The following is a 21,427-nucleotide window of genomic DNA, read 5'->3' as shown; positions in this document are numbered from 1 at the left end:
ACGTGTGGAAGACTTATACTAGTGATATAGAGTTATGAGTTTTCGGTAGACTCTGGACTGATCAACTGGGGTCGTTGGCCCGGCCAGGCCACCGAGTCTCTCAATGGGTTGCTTCGGATTACCCAGATGGTTGCTTCTAATTGACCATTTCTTATAGTTATCACAGTTGCTTTGGATTGACCGTTGCTGAAGATGTATTTATGCCTTAGTGATCTTTGGATTTAATTGATTGTTGGATATTGTATTTGTATTGCTTTTATGTTGTATGTTAATGGTATATTACTATGTTTCTGCATGTTCTAGTAGTTATGTGATTAACTGTCTGATTTATTTGTTGCTGCATGTTCTAGTGATTGTACCTATGTGTTTTAGCTGTTAGATTAGTCCATTCACTTAGCTTCGTGCTAACCCCTCCACCTTCCCCCTTGCAGATTGTAGGTCTTTTGCTTTAATCGACATGGGAGAATATGGGCGTGTTGAGTTGTGTTCGAAAAGTCTAGAACTCTGATGTTGTCTATATGAAATCGAATATTAACGTAATACCGGTTTTTGATAACAATGTATTTATGTATGAAGTGTAATAATTATGTTTATGTTTGTACGTAAGGGCACGTTTTGTAAATAAGACTACCACTGTGTTATAAAAAAAAAGTACGGTGTTACATCTATCCTTCATACCTCACTTTTTAGCAATGGCTTCACACGTGAACATTTTGGGCCATAGACTTAAGTCCCTGATAATCATCAAAACTACATTTAATTCATTAGTTTTCATTACCTAGTAACATGTCAACCGATGATTCAAAGATTTTTCACTCAATTTTTTTCAAATCGTAACCTCTGAAATACGAAAAACTATGTTATATCAAAAATTTTACACGTTAATTTTACACGTTGCTTATTTGTGCGGTCCTCACGAGATTTATGGACAAATGAAAGTACTAAAAACTTTTCTATCACTTATGCGATTTATAAAATCATATATGAATAAATTTACCCTTACTTATTTTGGGTTAGTACATACTAAGTTATACCTTCAAGATATTTAAAAGTCGCTCCTTTATTGAGTTGTTTAACTTAAGTCAAATAGTTTGTGCAAAATGGTACACGTTGTACATACTTCCGAATTTACTAAGAACTTCGTTCCGTTTATGTTATCACATCAAACGTTTAAAGGTTTTTCAAAACTCTCTTGGTTGATTTTATTGAAGGTTTTCGTATTAGACTACACCATGTATGGATCAAGCTTCTTCTCGCCCTCCTTTGGGGATAAAGCTTACTATTAAAAATCTTTGTTAAAAACTCTTGAGCCACTTTGGGTGGTAGTTTTATAAAATTTGTTAAGAAGTCTTTGCGCTCATGAAATGTTCCTTTTAAGGTTAGACATGGCAAAAACGCGGGCCGATAAATCAAGTTTTCTGGGAAACACTCAGTGGTCACCCTATCGTAGGAAAGGCACTAGGCGGATTTCTACTCTCAATGTTTCACGGCTAAATCACAACACCCTCGTAAACGTCATCTCTATGAATCAGTAGGTTGAGGTACAATGAATCATTTTTGAGATTCTTTTCACTTAGAGTAAACCGTTCTTTATGACCAAGGGTTCACATATCCTCTCATCCGCGCATCCCCATAAGTATAAGGATAAATTCGGATCAATCCACTCGAAGAGTTCACTCTGGTTCAAGGACCACACCTTTCGTGCGATTTTCTTTAGGAATTGTAGTGTAAGATACTTTAGGAATCTATGAATCTCGTTATCCTCTTGGAAGGGGACTGCTTAAAACATTTACGACACTGATGTGGATACTCTACATATTTCTTCCTTCGTTGATTGCAACTTTATGTTGTTCTAGTTAATAATAACCATAACTTCAACATGTAACTGAATGGATAAAGTTACAATATGGAACTGTGCTTTCATTCCATCTAAGGATAAGTTCACACGTAGTATGTTGTGATCATCATGTTTTCTATTCTATCTGTCAGCTTTGAATTGCGACACAAGCGCTCAATGTTTTAGGTAAGTTTAGAAACATTCATGATGTATTTCATGCATCCGGCTTACTGAAGATGCCTGTATGGCTAAAAACATCATATTTCCTTTTGTGGGTATATATATTCGGATGACATATTCATGTTAGCAAGAAACAAAATCAACTTGTTGATCTCTTAGGACAAGAGACTTAATTAATGGCATATACCTATTCTTACTTTTATACGCTGGAGTACCCTTCAAGGTAAATAACTCACTTCTGAGCCCACGAGTCTCATGGAACTTTAATACGCTACTTCTTAATTAAATACGGTACCACTCTTAGTCACTCCTCAAATTTCGGGACGAAATTTCCATTAACAGGTGGGTAATGTAACGACCTGACTTTTTCGACTTGCTTTTGTGCCTTGTGTTTTTGCTAAACTGCGTATTTGTGCGTACTGTGCTATCTTATACTCTGAAATCTTAATACACGTGGTTTACTTTCATTTGTATGTTGCCTTTGAGTACGTAGGATACTTAACTTGACCACCGGATGCCTTTATGACCGTTAGTGTCACTTGACATTTCGAACAAACTACGTAATGCGTACACGTTTAACTTTTTTCGTAATCGGAATATTATGACTACGAAATATTAATTGTTATTTTATAATAACAATTACTTGGGTTTTTGGATGCTTAATTACGCTTAGTAATTTACTTATGCTTACTAGTTAATCTTGTTGGACTTTCTACCTTGTTGGAAGCCCACCCTACACTAGTTAGTGGACCATTTAATTAGCCCAATTATAAGTAACTAGTAACCCATTAATATGTAAGACAAATGCCCATTTATTAGAGGGAACATGCTAGCATTTTTGTCAAGTATTATCCTTAATGTTGCATGGGATCCTAACATAAGCACCAACTTTAGACAACCATTAACCAAAAAGCAAAAGTTTATCCCCCTTGTCCCCCATATGTTCCTACGGTTTTGATACCCCATGTATCACCTCATCCACCTATAAATACAAGCCTTATTCCATCCATTTTACACTTGCTCTCATTTGTATTTCACACACACTTACTCTCTTATTTCCTCTCTAGTCTTTCTCACTCTAAAACTTGTAAGTTTTTTATTTTCTTCTTCTTCTTCCCTTCATCATTCATGAATCATCATCATCATTTAAAGGATCAAGCTTTTTAGCTTTGATCTTGATTACATCTTGTAGATTCAAACATGGATTTGAATCCTTCAAGAACATGGAAGATTCAAGCTTTCTAGCTTTGAATCTTCACCTACTTTGTAGATCTAAATCTTTTAACTTTAATCTTGTTATTTTGTTATAAAGATTCAAACTTGTATTTGTAATCTTCATGTAGCTTAAAGATCCAAGCTTTATGCTTCAAGATCTTCAAGAACAACCAAGATGCAAGCTTTCTAGCTTGAATCTTCATATCGTTTATTGGATCTAATTTTCCTAGCTTATGATCTCATTATTTTGTTATAAAGATCAAAACTTGTGTTTATGGTCTTCATATAACTTAAAGATCTAAGCTTTATGCTTCAAGGTCTTCAAGAACACTAAAGGTTCAAGCTTTCTAGCTTTGTTGTGAAGACCCGTCCTAATCCATCCGGATGAAGTCCATATCGATTATAAATGATTCACAACAGTTGATTACATCGCGAGGTACTTGACCTCTATATGTTACATTTTACAAACATTGCATTCGTTTTTGAAAAGACAATCTTTCATTACATCGAAAGTTGACGGCGTGCATACCATTTTATAATATATCTAACTATAATTGACTTAATAATAATCTTGATGAACTCAATGACTCGAATGCAACGTCTTTTGAAATATGTCATGAATGACTCCAAGTAATATCTTTAAAATGAGCAATTGCACAGCAGAAGACTTCTTTCATACCTGAGAATAAACATGCTTTAAAGTGTCAACCAAAAGGTTGGTGAGTTCATTAGTTTATCATAAACGATCATTTTCATCATTTTTATAGACCACAAGAATTTCATTTCCAGTTCTCATAAATATACGTCCCATGCATAGAGACAAAAATATCATTCATATGGATTGAACACCTGGTAACCGACATTCACAATATGCATATAAGAATATCCCCATCATTCCGGGATCCTCCTTCGGACATGATATAAATTTCGAAGTACTAAAGCATCCGGTACTTTGGATGGGGCTTGTTGGGCCCGATAGATCTATCTTTAGAGTTCGCGTCAATTAGGGTGTCTGTTCCCTAATTCTTAGATTACCAGACTTAATAAAAAGGGGCATATTCGATTTCGATCATTCAACCATATAATGTAGTTTCGATTACTTGTGTCTATTTCGTAAAACATTTATAAAAATTGCGCATGTATTCTCAGCCCAAAAATATAAAAGGGTAAAAAAGGCAAATAAAACTCACCTAATGTATTTTGTAGTAAAAATACATATGACGTCATTTAACAAGTGTAGGGTTGACCTCAGATTCACGAACCTATATCATTTGTATATATATTAACACACATAATTGTAATCAGATAAATTTATATATTATTTGTTATTTTATTAACTTATGTGTTTCATTAATAACTTAATTAACTCTTCTTATTCTATATACTTTAGATGCATAATTAGTCTTTATTATAAAAATATCATTATAGTTATGTTATAAAGTTTTGTTATATGCATTAAATAACTTTTTATATAACTAATATTTATTTGGTAAAATAATAATAAAAGGTTGTATCTTTATATAATAACAATAATAATAATAATAATAATAATAATAATAATAATAATAATAATAATAATAATAATAATAATAATAATAATAATAATAATAATAATAATAATAATAATAATAATAATAATAATAATAATAATAATAATAATAATAATAAAATTTAGAAAGGCTACCTTCTTGTAACAAGCCCTTTTAAAAAAAAAAAATGCTCCTGCCAGTACTCGAACCCATGACCTCTCGTTACACCCAACAACACCCTAACCACAGCTCCATGACTTCTATTCTGATTCAAACCCCAACCCACTTAATATAATCTGTTTTTCGTTTGCACCATCTTCACCTCCTTCTTCTAAAATTTCAAACGACCCAAATCAATTGTCCAAGCCCAACATTTTAACTAAGTCCATAGCCCAACCTTTAAACACTTTGGTCCAATAACAGAAACATGTTTGGCCACGGCCCAAATATAAATAACATAGGATCCAATTTCTGTTTTGATCATTTATCCTAAATAATTTGAACGGCAAAAAAAAATAAACAATATTTGTATATTGAGCTGGAACCCCACGTCTCTTAGAATACTCCATTTGTTTATGGCATGTCGGCAAAAGGAAAGGAAATATGGCAGCCTCATATTAAATTGGTTTTGATGTTGTGAGGTTCAATTGGTAAACCGAAAAAGAAATGAAAAGTTGATGGGTTTGAGTTAGTACTCGACAAAATAAAGCAAACAGAGATCATTGGAATTGTAAAAATAATAATCGAACAAGTGGGTTATTTGTTGAAAAAATTGTCGGCCATAATGCTCTATCTAGTTCCACTTGCATATTAAAAGGCTGTATAAAAAAAAATATCCCATATAATCAAGTTGACACAACCTCACCCAATTTGTGGTGCACCCTTCTTTCTTCTTCTTTTGAAGCACATATATCGGACAGCCAAAAAAAAAATATAGCGTAACAGTTTAAAGGGGTAGAGTTTTTAGGTGGTATTGATGTTGATTTGTGGTGATTATTAATCATGATGATTGGGTTCGGCTGGTTGCAAACAGAAACATGAAACAGTCGCAAGAATCACGTATGGTGGTTTCGGGTGAGGTGGTTCTCCGATGGTGATTGTTTGGGTGACTCAAGTTGGTTTCGAAAGGTGGTGGAGATTCAACTGTCAAAACATCAACTTGTGTATCTCAAACAAGAAGGGTTGCAGTGGTTGTGTAGGGTTTACAAGGTGGACGAGGTGGTGGTTTATGAAGGATGGTTCGTGAGTGACCAGGGTTCACAAAGAAGAACAAGAAAAGGAAAAAGTAGCTTGTGTGGTGATCGAGCTTTCTGTTGAAAATTTCAATGGATATAACAAGTGTTAATTGATAGCTGATAAAGAGATTATGAAGTTAGTTAAATGTGTTAATATTCTAATGCAATACTTTGATTAATATCCAATGGACGTCACCAAATTATTGATCCAGTATACAAGAGAATTATAAATAAATAAAAGTAGAAAAAGACTTCTAACAGAATTTGAAGTCTTCTGCTTAGTTTGGAATCAAATCGTACTGGGTTCAGACAGAAATCTAAATTACCTATTGCTTGAAAATGATTGAAAAGTGAATACGTAAATCATCTGTATTTATATTTATACATACTGTATTTATATATTCATCTATCTGTATACCTGTGTTTATCTATCTGTATATAACTGTAATTCGTACATGTATAGGTATTTATATATACCTGTATTTATACATATCAGTTTATATTTATATACCTTGTATATCTTGATATCTACAAGTATAAATATGTTAATACTATTAACAATACATTAATAATATTATTGGTAATAACAATATTATGGGTAAAGAGGTTAGTAATAGTAGATGATAAATAATGATAATATTACTACAACAAAAATTGCTAATTTTTAATAAACTTAATTAATAATAATGATAGTAATGATTTTATTAAAGTTACAAATAATCATACTAGTTACAATAATATTAATATTATTAATTAGTAAAGATAATATAATAATTTATTTATCACAAAATTTATTTAAAAAAATTTATTAATATTGATTCTAATATTAATATTTATTTTAATGTAAATAATACTAGTATAGCGTTTATATTTTAATTTATAAGAAATTTTAATATGTTTATATTATTTAATAACTATTTATTATATATTAACATACATTGTTTATTTATATCATACATATATATTACAATATACATATAAAATAATTATACATAAAAATCATATATATTTTTATATATATAGATTCATTTTAAATTACGTTTATTTATTTTGTATCTTATTTTACATTCCCAATTCAAAAGATTATATTGTAATTTATTAATTCAAGATAATCTATATACTTATTTTCATCTATATATATTCCTATTCATTTACAACAGTTATTCGTGAATCGTCGGAAATTGTCAAAGGGCAATTGATTACATGAATATAAATTTCAGAATTTTCGAGACTCAACATTACAGACTTTGCTTATCGTGTCGAAAACATATAAAGATTAAAGTTTAAATTTAGTCGGAAATTTCCGGGTCATCATAGTACCTACCCGTTAAAAGAAATTTCGTCCCGAAATTTGAGTGAGGTGGTCATGGCTAACAATAAAAATGTTTTCATGACGAATATGTGTTGATAAATAGAGTTTTATCATCATTGAGTAATATGGATAAAACAATTCGATTATTCGAAGAGCACGAATGAAGTTATCACCAAAGAGTGAAATGAGTAGGCATAGATTCGTTATATCTTTTGACATAGATAGGATTGATTTTCAAGTTCAAGAGATTTGGAGAAAAACTTCGTAATAAGATTTGATTCTTCGGTAATCAAGGAAATTAGGATCCGCTCTAAATGCGATCATCTGTTGTGATTGCTCTGTCGGATATTTTACTATAAATCTACCCCCGTCGTTTCCTTACAACTCTCACTTTCTATTCTTTCTCCCTCAATTCATACTTTAAAGCATTTGTCAATATGCTCCATCCCATTCTAATCCTTGATATGCTCTTAACTTTCATATCTGTCATTCTTCTCTTTCATCTACTGCCAGAAGAATCTATTTACTTCTATTATACTCTTGGGTTTATAGTGTTTCTACTCCTCCTGTGTCTTTATATTGTTATACGCATCGACATATACGGTTTATAATTTCTGGGTGGTTGTTGGGTTTTATATCTTCCCTTATACTTCGATGTCCCTGCTTCTGTCTTTTATAATCATTGTCATCCACAGTTAATGCTCTCTCCTATTTACTGTGATTTATACTCTAATTTCTATTTCGGAGTTTTTGTCTTCTCGTTTCTTCTTCTTGTGATTAAGCACCGCTTGTAATGGTACAGAATTCGTATAGATTTTGAAATGAACATAGTTAATGTACTCAGGAGGAAATCGTAATGGCTTGATCTTGATTTGGAAAATTACCAGAATATTCGGAAAGATAGAACAATCAAGAAGATATGTTCTTAATATGTTTGGAGATTAGATAGAATGTAAGAGTCGTGTAAATGGCACATGATGACGGTATGGTTTGTGAGTCATCACGTTCCATTAGAAACTCAGCATGAATTACTGTAATATAATCACGTTGATCAAGTGTCATTATATTATACTAACTCATGCATCAGTTCTCAACATTACTTCAATAACATTCATATTTTAAGCTCGAAAGTTTACAGAATATAGAAACTAACAGTTTCTATATGATGTAATACTGATAGCACGAAGAGATTAATGATTTCAGATAAGAATAGTTATAAAAATATCTCCAGAAATATGGAGGATATTTATAATGAAAGATACGATAATATCTTGGAATATCTAAGATCAGAGGATGATAGAAACTATTATCTGCAAGGGTTTAGAGTAAGGAGCAAGATATTCACTAAAGACTTTAGCAGACATTGAATCATTTGGATTCTTTGAAGTCAAACTTATTCTTTGTGATTTGTCCACGGATTTCTTCCTAGTTTCGCATAATCTGCTTTTCGGTACTAAATTTTCTATTGAATGTTTCCAATATAATGATACACAGGAAGCACGAGGAGGTATATAATTTCGGACGAGAATATTTATGACAATATCCTCAGAAATATCGAAGATATTGATGATGATATTTTGGAATTTCTAAGTTCGATGGTTGATGGAGAAAGATTTTTCGCAAGATTTTAACATGACTTCGAAGCAAGATATTCTCTAAAGATTTCAACAGATCCAGAATTACCTGAATCCTTTGAATATAGGGTTTGGTCCTTGTATTTGTCCTTGGTCTCCTTCATGGGTAGCTCAATCTGTTTTTTTTTCACATTACCCAATTTTCTATCGAGCGTTCCTAACACTCCTTTCTTTATCATCAAAATTTTGGTCATTTAGACCATCTACCATTTTTCTGTTTCCTCTGCATTTAATGCTATGATATCTGAATCATTGGTTATTAATCCGAGGTGGTTTCAGGAAAATTGTGTTTTTAGATGATTAAACGCTGATGGTAATATGGTGGAATATGAAAGGTTCCCTGTTAACAATAAAAGAGCACGCGTATATATCAACGTTATAATAAGGTTGTTTCGTACGAAAAGTCGAAGTTGTCTTGCTGGAGCTGTGACAAAACTGGCTATCTCGAACAGCAGATGCAAAGTTATTTTCGGTAATAATAACGCTAAAGGAATTAGCACAGCTACGTGTTAAACGTTTACTCAGGTTTCGAGTATTTTTAGGTGCATAACTATATGCATCAATCTTTTCTCCCGTAAATGAAGTGCGGTTGGTTCATCCTCTCGATTGAGGTATTTTCAAGAATCATGAAAGGTTTGAACGTAGATTGTAATCGTCAAGATACAAATGAGGTTTAAGATGAAATCAAGTGGCAACTTGAAGAATTGTTTAGTTTCATATGTTATAATCAATATTTTAATTCATTTTAATTGTCCAATGTTATTAGTCCACAGTCGATAGTCCACAGTTGACAGTCCAATAATTCATATATAGTTTAATATATAATATTCGAATTAATTAATATGTGTCGTGACCCGTATACGTCTCAGACTCGATCACAACTCAAACTATATATATTATTGTAGAATCAACCTCAACCCTGTATAGAGAACTCGATCATTACTACATATAGAGTGTCTATGGTGATTCCAAATAATATATATAGATGCGTCGATATGATATGTCAAAACCTTGTATACGTGTCCCGATATTTAAAGTGCGTAAAATAAATAACCAGAAAATTAAATAACGATAAATAAAGTGCGTAAAGTAAATAACAGAAATTTAATGACGATAAATAAAATTGCGAGAATGTAAATTACGATAAAATAAATTGCGATAAAATGTAATCAGTTAGCTAGGAACAGTTAGCTAGGATTTTGTTAGCGTGGATTCTTAACAAAATTTCTCATAGTTAATTTGTTTGTTTCTAACAAATTTTATTTTGTCCAATGTTTTCTTCATTATGCCACTTGTCAGATTCTGATAGGTCAAAATCCAAATATGAAATTGAATGAAAATGGTTATTCTGTGATGAACGGATTCGTATAGCTATGGTTGCAAGTAGGATAGTAAATGACTGTTGAATCAGATTCAAAGAATGTACATTGTAACTTATTAATGCGAAATCTAAATATTCCCCGGGTATTACCTACCCGTTAAAATATTTTCACCATTAACAGTTTGTACAATAAAAATTTTAGTTACAATCTTTATGAAAACATATATACATATATATTTTCTTCAGACGTAATTATGGATTTAATGAGTCAATGTGATATTAAACTCATCAGATTTACGGCTAGAACTAGAGTACATAATCTCTAAAATATTACAGATTACATAATCACCATGAAGGACGAAGATAGTTTATGTAGAACGATTCGTAAAAAGATTCGTAGAACGATGATTATGCTTGAGGTATAGATTGCGAGGTTGAGACGTGTGATGATGTTGTTGTTGTTGTTGGTACTCCTTGGTATCCATGGTGCGTATGACGTTGATGTTCGAGGTATAGATTAAGATGTTGAGGTGTGGGATGCGGATGTTGATGTTGGTGGTGGTGATGGTACTGTTGACATTGGTGGTGGTACTGGTTATGCTGCTGGTGCTGCTGCTGGTGTTTGTAACCTTCGCACCATATTCTCTAAAGCCACTACCCGAGCGCGAAGCTCGTTGACTTCTTCTATTACACTGGGGTGATTTTCAGTTCGGACTAGCGGATAAATATAATCTAGAATTTGGTATAGTATATAATCGTGGCGAGATACTCTAGAAATGAGAGAAAAGATGGTGTTTCGAACAGGTTCACCGGTAAGTGCTTCAGGTTCTTCGCCAATAGGGCAATGTGTCGGATGGAAAGGATCACCTTCTTCTTGTCTCCAATGATGGAGGAGGCTACGAACCCATCCCCAATTCATCCAGAATAGATGATGATTGATTGGTTGATCCATTCTGGTCACACTGCTTTCGGAGCTTGAGTGGGATTCCATTTCGGAATCCGAGTGACTTGAACTAATGACGAATTCCATTTCGTACGATTGAATAAAGAATTTTTAAATATGAAATGATTTTCTGGCTAACGGATGGTATTCTTAATTACATAGAATATCCATATATATAGAACAAAAGGTTTCGTAGATTACGGAGAAATTTACGGGATACGCCAGGTAATGTTTACAGTAACAGATACGCTAAGATATGAATCTTGTCTATACACTATTCATGCAATCAATGCAGCAAGACGTGTCTAGACTAAGAATGATAAGCAGATAATTTTCGACACAAAATGATAAGCAAAACTTTTTGACTTGCAGACCAGGTCGAAGTCCAGACTCACTAATGCATTCTAACGACTACTAGTTAGACACACTAATGCAAGACCTGGTTTGCTACGACCACCGCTCTGATACCAACTGTGAAGACCCGTCCTAATCCATCCGGACGAAGTCCATATCGATTATAAACGATTCACAACAGTTGATTACATCGTCAGGTACTTGACCTCTATATGTTACATTTTACAAACATTGCATTCGTTTTTGAAAAGACAATCTTTCATTACATCAAAAGTTGACGGCGTGCATACCATTTTATAATATATCTAACTATAATTGACTTAATAATAATCTTGATGAACTCAACGACTCGAATGCAACGTCTTTTGAAATATGTCATGAATGACTCCAAGTAATATCTTTAAAATGAGCAATTGCACAGCAGAAGACTTCTTTCATACCTGAGAATAAACATGCTTTAAAGTGTCAACCAAAAGGTTGGTGAGTTCATTAGTTTATCATAAACGATCATTTTCATCATTTTTATAGACCACAAGAATTTCATTTCCAGTTCTCATAAATATACGTCCCATGCATAGAGACAAAAATATCATTCATATGGATTGAACACCTGGTAACCGACATTCACAATATGCATATAAGAATATCCCCATCATTCCGGGATCCTCCTTCAGACATGATATAAATTTCAAAGTACTAAAGCATCCGGTACTTTGGATGGGGCTTGTTGGCCCCGATAGATCTATCTTTAGAGTTGACGTCAATTAGGGTGTCTGTTCCCTAATTCTTAGGTTACCAGGCTTAATAAAAAGGGGCATATTCGATTTCGATCATTCAACCATATAATGTAGTTTCGATTACTTGTGTCTATTTCGTAAAACATTTATAAAAATTGCGCATGTATTCTCAGCCCAAAAATATAAAAGGGTAAAAAAGGCGAATAAAACTCACCTAATGTATTTTGTAGTAAAAATACATATGACGTCATTTAACAAGTGTAGGGTTGACCTCGGATTCACGAACCTATATCATTTGTATATATATTAACACACATAATTGTAATCAGATAAATTTATATATTATTTGTTATTTTATTAACTTATGTGTTTCATTAATAACTTAATTAACTATTCTTATTCTATATACTTTAGATGCATAATTAGTCTTTATTATAAAAATATCATTATAGTTATGTTATAAAGTTGTGTTATATGCATTAAATAACTTTTTATATAACTAATATTTATTTGGTAAAATAATAATAAAAGGTTGTATCTTTATATAATAATAATAATAATAATAATAATAGTAATAATAATAATAATAATAATAATAATAATAATAATAATAATAATAATAATAATAATAATAATAATAATAATAATAAAATTTAGAAAGGCTACCTTCTTGTAACAAGCCCTTTTAAAAAAAATAAATGCTCCTGCCAGGACTCGAACCCATGACCTCTCGTTACACCCAACAACACCCTAACCACAGCTCCATGACTTCTATTCTGATTCAAACCCCAACCCACTTAATATAATCTGTTTTTTGTTTGCACCATCTTCACCTCCTTCTTCTAAAATTTCAAACGACCCAAATCAATTGTCCAAGCCCAACATTTTAACTAAGTCCATAGCCCAACCTTTAAACACTTCGGTCCAATAACAGAAACATGTTTGGCCACGGCCCAAATATAAATAACATAGGATCCGATTTCTGTTTTGATCATTTATCCTAAATAATTTGAACGGCAAAAAAAAATAAACAATATTTGTATATTGAGCTGGAACCCCACGTCTCTTAGAATACTCCATTTGTTTATGGCATGTCGGCAAAAGGAAAGGAAATATGGCAGCCTCATATTAAATTGGTTTTGATGTTGTGAGGTTCAATTGGTAAACCGAAAAAAAAAATGAAAAGTTGATGGGTTTGAGTTAGTACTCGACAAAATAAAGCAAACAGAGATCATTGGAATTGTAATAATAATAATCGAACAAGTGGGTTATTTGTTGAAAAAATTGTCGGCCATAATGCTTTATCTAGTTCCACTTGCATATTAAAAGGTTGTATAAACAAAATATCCCATATAATCAAGTTGACACAACCTCACCCAATTTGTGGTGCACCCTTCTTTCTTCTTCTTTTGAAGCACATATATCGGACAGCCAAAAAAAATATAGCGTAACAGTTTAAAGGGGTGGAGTTTTTAGGTGGTATTGATGATGATTTGTGGTGATTATTAATCATGATGATTGGGTTCGGTTGGTTGCAAACAGAAACATGAAACAGTCGCAAGAATCACGTATGGTGGTTTCGGGTGAGGTGGTTCTCCGATGGTGATTGTTTGGGTGACTCAAGTTGGTTTCGAAAGGTGGTGGAGATTCAACTGTCAAAACATCAACTCGTGTATCTCAAATAAGAAGGGTTGTAGTGGTTGTGTAGGGTTTACAAGGTGGACGAGGTGGTGGTTTATGAAGGATGGTTCGTGAGTGACCGGGGTTCACAAAGAAGAACAAGAAAGGGAAAAATTAGCTTGTGTGGTGATCGAGCTTTCTGTTGAAAATTTCAATGGATATAACAAGTGTTAATTGATAGCTGATAAAGAGATTATGAAGTTAGTTAAATGTGTTAATATCCTAATGCAATACTTCGATTAATATCCAATGGATGTCACCAAATTATTGATCCAGTACACAAGAGAATTATAAATAAATAAAAGTAGAAAAAGACTTCTAACAGAATTTGAAGTCTTGTGCTTAGTTTGGAATCAAATCGTACTGGGTTCAGACAGAAATCTAAATTACCTATTGCTTGAAAATGATTGAAAAGTGAATACGTAAATCATCTGTATTTATATTTATACATATTGTATTTATATATTCATCTATCTGTATACCTGTGTTTATCTATCTGTATATAACTGTAATTCGCACATGTATAGGTATTTATATATACCTGTATTTATACATATCAGTTTATATTTATATATCTTGTATATCTTGATATCTACAAGTATAAATATGTTAATACTATTAACAATACATTAATAATATTATTGGTAATAACAATATTATGGGTAAAGAGGTTAGTAATAGTAGACGATAAATAATGATAATATTACTACAACAAAAATTGCTAATTTTTAATAAACTTAATTAATAATAATGATAGTAATGATTTTATTAAAGTTACAAATAATCATACTAGTTACAATAATATTAATATTATTAATTAGTAAAGATAATATAATAATTTATTTATGACAAAATTTATTTAAAAAAATTTATTAATATTGATTCTAATATTAATATTTATTTTAATGTAAATAATACTAGTATAGCATTTATATTTTAATTTATAATAAATTTTAATATGTTTATATTATTTAACAACTATTTATTATATATTAACATACATTGTTTATTTATATCATACATATATATTACAATATAGATATAAAATAATTATACATAAAAATCATATATATTTTTATATATATAGATTCATTTTAAATTACGCTTAATTATTTTGTATCTTATTTTACATTCCCAATTCAAAAGATTATATTGTAATTTATTAATTCAAGATAATCTATATACTTATTTTCATCTATATATATTCCTATTCATTTACAACAGTTGTTCGTGAATCGTCGGGAATTGTCAAAGGGCAATTGATTACATGAATATAAATTTCAGAATTTTCGAGACTCAACATTACAGACTTTGCTTATCGTGTCGGAAACATATAAAGATTAAAGTTTAAAATTAGTCGAAAATTTCCGGGTCATCACATTTGTGACCTTATAACTTGTGTGAAAAGGATCCAAGCTCTCTAGCTTAGGGTTCCATCACTTTATTTGACTTAGATTATGTTCATACTTGCTTGATTGAAGTAAAGTTTGTACCTTTAGTTGTAAATGTAACTTGTAATTGTGTTAAGACTAAGGATATGATGTAACCTTGGTTCATCATCCATCTAAGACTCTTAAATGAGTTGTGTTCTTACTTGGTCTTAACATATTGTGTGTTTATGGTAGAATCTTGGTCAAGGTGATGATAACCCACCAACGAGTTGTACACTTGAAGCTACAAGCATCAAGGATTAGAACCGTGATGAGCATCAAGTACTAAGAACCCCACCGGAGCACCTTTCTTACTGTTTTTGGGATCTGATCAGACCATCTGGGCTACTGGAAAGTTAATTTTCAGTTAGTTCGGTTCGATTATATGATTTTCCTTTTAGACCTCGTCTTAATCTGAGTTACGGTTTAGGATTTATGGCCTTCCGAAAGTCACTACACCCTATTAACGTTGTGCTGAAATTTCTGACCTACTCGCACTTAAACTGTCACCACGGTCAAACGAAGACGAGTTTGGTTCTGGAAATTGGTCATCAACTAGAGGACTCCCATACGGAACCATAGCCACTGATATCGCATCTTTTCGATTTACGTAGAGGCCGTAGCAGCTGATCAAAGTCAGCCTATTGTTTCGACCTCTATACTTGTTAAACTTACTTAGCTTTTACGATGATGAATGATGATGATGATGACACTTAAACTTATTTTATGCACTAATAGAACTTATAAGGACAACATACTGACCTAGTAACCTTTGATTTAGGTTGACGACCTTTCGGACCAACTTACTACTTGCACACTTTCGTATCGACTTGTGCTGCTTATTCACTGTGAGTTATAGCATCCCTTTTTACTTTAACTATTTTGGAACTGAGAATACATGCGCTTATTACGTTTTACATACTAGGAATGAGTACTTAAACTTTATATATGTGTGGGTTATACAATGGCATAAACTTCCCCTTAGCTCGGTAAAGTTTAGTCATTGGTTTTTGAACCGGTGAACGCGAATCTTAGATATGGATCCATAGGGTTTGACATCCCCACTCGGGCTAGTCGCGCTAGTATTTAACGGGTGTTTAATATTTCGTAAACTTATGCACTCGCCAAGTGTACTTTTTGGGGGGTAATATTACGTTAAGTTAGTTACCGGGTGCCCACGGATAAGCATATACTTTATCATACTGATTTGAAATACTGATTTGAAACGCTGGTTGAAGCACTGAAATCTCGTAGCCTACATTACATTACTGATTACAGACAAACTATAGCTCACCAACATTCGTGTTGACTTTTTAAGCATGTATTTCTCAGGTGCTTAGACGTTGTTGCTTCCGTTATTAGACTTGCTGCCTTGGTGTTATAAACTTGATGTTATAGACTTGCTGTTACGGACCTGCTGTGCTAGATTTCCGCTGCATTACTTAGAGATGTCTCAATCATGGAACTTATATTTTTCATTCGTAACTTATGTTATTTTAGATTACTGGTTTTGTAATGACTTTTGTGTCACGTTATCTTTTGTAAAACATTTGAAGTTATCTTTTTCATGAATGCAAAACTCGTTTTTAAACAGCATATAGTGTTTGACCTTGTAAAGATCCTGTTGTTGATGATCCGTACACGTTAATTTTGTACGGGGCGTCACAGTTGATGTATGACTTCTATACGTGTACGGTATAGAACTCGAACTTTAAAGAAAGAATTGTTCGTTTGAGGGGGAGCTTGGTATTCGAAGAAGTTTCCACATCTATGGGGAGTTTATGGAATCTTATATCGAAATTACTCTTGTTAAAGATGTACCACCACTAAGTCATGTGGCGAAGTCTGTGATGTGATCTAGAGAGGCGTGTCCCGGTGAAAATCGACGGTATAAGGAATCGAATGTCGAGCCCATGTACTTTGAAGGGGGAGCTTTTAGAATATCGACACTTCGTCTCAAGTCAAGCAAATTCTCAAAGACCGTTGAAGATGGAAGAAGACCTTAAGTGATTGTTGTGACTACTCGCGGGAGACAACAAATTCTTACGGGGAATTCCAAGATATTCATCAACGGCACATACATAGATGCACTTAGAGAGATTGTTATATTTCCATTTGTGTGTATCATTGTATGTTTTTCAAATGAAGCCATTATAGGTCACAACCAACGCAAAGGGGGAGATTATTATAACCTGTCGTATTGTATTGGTTGTGCCATACACTTGATGTGTGGAAGGTATAGACGAGGGCTATATATACCTTCCTTAGGCTTCATTTGTCCTTACTTTTAGCCATTGATATGTATTGAGTAAAGAAAGCCGTGGAATGTAACATTTGACTATTTGACTTTCTCTCTCAATCTTCATATCAATATTCAACCCACATTCATCGTGTTCATCCCTAAAAGGGATAAACAATATTACTTTAGTTAAACCAACTAGGATTAAGAAAAGTTGAGACTTTCCTTTAGGGATATACCACTTTGTTCATGTACCTAGGATTCTATCCATAAGGTCGTTTAAACCCTCCAGGTTAACATTGGGAGTAGGGATATCCGTCTTAGCCAGAATCTTCAAAGCCTAAACTCTTAGTGACAAATCAGTTAGGTTCATAGCCCAACTGATTGAGGTTTAATATTTATTCTAGGAAGTTAACTCTTGTGATAATTTCCAATCAGAACCCTATTCTTCATACCTATCTACCCTTACCTTTATAGTTATACTAATATATTCATAGTTAATCCTAATCTATCACCGTTTGTCACTAGGGTTAGCTATATAGGCACTTTGGTCCCACGTTACTGAGTAAACATAAAAAAATACGAACATGAGTTATATTTACCACTTACTCGTTAAAAGGAAGACAAGTAGGTGAGTTATAGCTAGGAAACCCCAGCTAAATATAAATGATAAAACCATTACTTCCTTGTGGTAGCTAATTCTGACGTGGTGCGACCTAACGACACCGCACAAATAAAACCATCCGTTTTGGCCATATCAATGATTGATGAATGCGTGCTAGAGAAAGTGCTCAAGTGTTGAATTCGATTATTGCTTTGAAGATTGGCAAATGAATTGAGGTAATTCTTTGCATTTTGTCAAATTTTATTGAGTATAGTTTGGTAGTTTGATATGTGGGAAATTTTGTAACGACCCGACATCGTTTTACCAAAAACACGCCTTAAAAAAAATTTTGTCAGACAGCGTATCTGGACGGCGTCCCATAATCTGGACGGCGTCCAGAGATGAAGACCAGGACGGCGTCCCATGATTCTGGACGGCGTTCAAATGAACTAAAGTGGACTGATCAGTTTTTATTTACACGCGAGTGGAAAACCCGCTTCCCGACACTTTTAAACGTAACCAATTTCACAATATGTCATATTAAGTAAAACTAAGATATTTCCACCATAAAAACAAGTTTTACAACACCGGGCCCACAATGACCCGTTTTACAAATAATGTAGCGATTTCGACCCATTTAACTCTTTAGACGGATTAGGACTCTATAACCCAACCCAATACCAAGAGCATAATCCCGGGGACTACCAAATCCCCAATTCGCGTCCAAACATCCAAAAGCTACCCCATCGAGCCCAAGCGCTCCTAAGCATCTAGCTTAACAAACTAGCTAGCTTCAAACCACAATACATGTAAAAAGGTAAACAACGAGAGGGGTAAGCCGAGGCTTAGTGAATGCAATAATTATACATATACATATATAATATACCTACTTGCAAACACTTACTCAATTACCGCATACACGCTAGCAATATATATATATATAGCACACCAATGCAATGCAAAGTATAACGCTAAGTCTTCAAGACCACGAGCTAGCACAACAATAGCATATATAACTCGAATAATATAATATGCTACACTACAACACACAACCATGGTTAACCAATCGTACAAGGGAACGGTACTTCGGATTTCCCATCGGTGTTCCCGACAACCGTCAGTGTACAACGAATTATATCACTAACCCCTGGGTGGTATCGAACGCCCGAACTTTAAACCCACCCGTCACGCGTAATGTGGTATCGAACGCCCGAACTTTAAACCCACACTACACGCCCACACACACATATATGACATGGCATCGAACGCCCGAACTTAAACCCATATCATATATCGACCCGATGTAGTATCGAACGCCCGAACTTAAACCCACATCGAACCTCGTACAAGTAAATACATTATATACACACATGTATAATCATTCCACTCACCTCGAGATGCCCGCACAAGTCATAAAGTAAGTCGTCTCCAAACTCAACCGAGCAAGCTTTTACCTATAGTACGCATATAGATATACACACAATCAACACACATTCTCTACAAGAGAATTCGACGCCAATACCTTTAACCGAGGGTTTATGCTTACTACCACAATCCGCCCATTTAGACACCTAAGTGGACTCACCAATTACCACTACGGGTGGTAATTCCGACCCATTCAAACAAGTACAATTTAACCTAAAAACCTTTCTCACGATTACTTTCATTAACAATGTCATTTAACGCTTGACACAATTGTTTAAACATCCATTTGATCCAAAATAGTGTCATTACCAATTTTGACCCATCTAAGTCAACTCATTTTGACAAAAGTCCCAAAAACATCTTTAATCACTAACGCCTAGTGATTAACTTTCTAAAACATCATTTAACACTTACAACTATAATTCACATGGCCAAACCCTAGATCATAGCTATTAGGGTTTTCCTTAACTCAACGTAACCCAAATTCACCCATTTTACCCCCAAACGGGTCTTACAAGTTCCAACACTCCTAAAATCACTAATACTAGTGATTATACCCCACTTACAAACCTTAAACATGCTTAAATCATTAACCAACCCAAAACCCGCAAAATATCAAAATAGCTAGTCACAATAAACCCACTTTGTCATCTAAACGGGTTTCACAACTTAAACAAACTCAAACCCTAACTTGATTATCAAATTAACACAATGAAATTCGGATTTGAGACTTACCAATACTACCAAAATATAGCCGTGAACGACGCGAACAACATTAACTCCCGCGACTTGACCCGATTCACCCTTCTTCTTCCTCAAATAGAGCTCTCTCTCTCTCTCTCTCTCTCTCTCTCTAAGCTCCTCACTCTCTCTCTAGATGGAAATGGGTGGAAGAGGTGAAATGAGGATAGAGATAAGCATTGGGTCAGTTTTAGAGGCTCAAAACCGACCCCCAAGTGAAAAGACTCAAATACCCTTCATTAAAACATTGAAATTCCAACAGTTGGCCCGTCAGGCCATTTGGACGGCGTCCAAAATGGCTGGACGGCGTCCAACCTTTCACTGGTGGACGGCGTCCCAAAATCTGGACGGAGTCCCACTGAACTGAGTCTGAAACTGAACTTGTTTTGGTCGTAACTTTCAAACCGTAACTCCGTTTTCGACGAATCAAATATCATTGGAAACGTAATGAGATTTACTATCCAATGGTAATTTTTTAGAACCTTAACTCCAACTTTATTTGGAACTCAAATATACGCTTACATGCCTCGTATTTCGAATGTCGTTCGAAATAACACGTAACTGAAAAACGGGGTGTTACAACTCTCCCCCACTTAAATTGGATCACGTCCTCGTGATCCGCACCTATGCTAGAAGTCAGGCACTTCTCCCTCGAACATTTCCGCTTCCTGCGCGGAGTTACATAAGTAGTAATCACGCATTCGAATTTCTCTCTTCATACACTAACGTATCATAATACAACAACCGTACTTTACAATCGTCCTAAAAGAAGAACAATTCACCGACAACCTTCGTCGTCACACCTCACGATTCTAAGAAACACAACCAAGCCAGACATCCGTAACATCTTTTGCAATCCGAAGATCTCACCACACGCTAATAATCACTAGCGTGCACTACCGCGACAAGCAATATCTCATACACCCGAAGTCCAGAATTCCCGCTAAGGAAAATACGAAAAACACCACATGTCTCTAGACCAAGAACCCAAACTTCCTCCGGCTCCATATC

This window comes from Rutidosis leptorrhynchoides, chromosome 4 (genome assembly GCF_046630445.1).
Source record: "Rutidosis leptorrhynchoides isolate AG116_Rl617_1_P2 chromosome 4, CSIRO_AGI_Rlap_v1, whole genome shotgun sequence".
In the NCBI taxonomy this organism is placed as follows: domain Eukaryota; kingdom Viridiplantae; phylum Streptophyta; class Magnoliopsida; order Asterales; family Asteraceae; genus Rutidosis; species Rutidosis leptorrhynchoides.
This window is presented reverse-complemented; position numbering follows the sequence as displayed.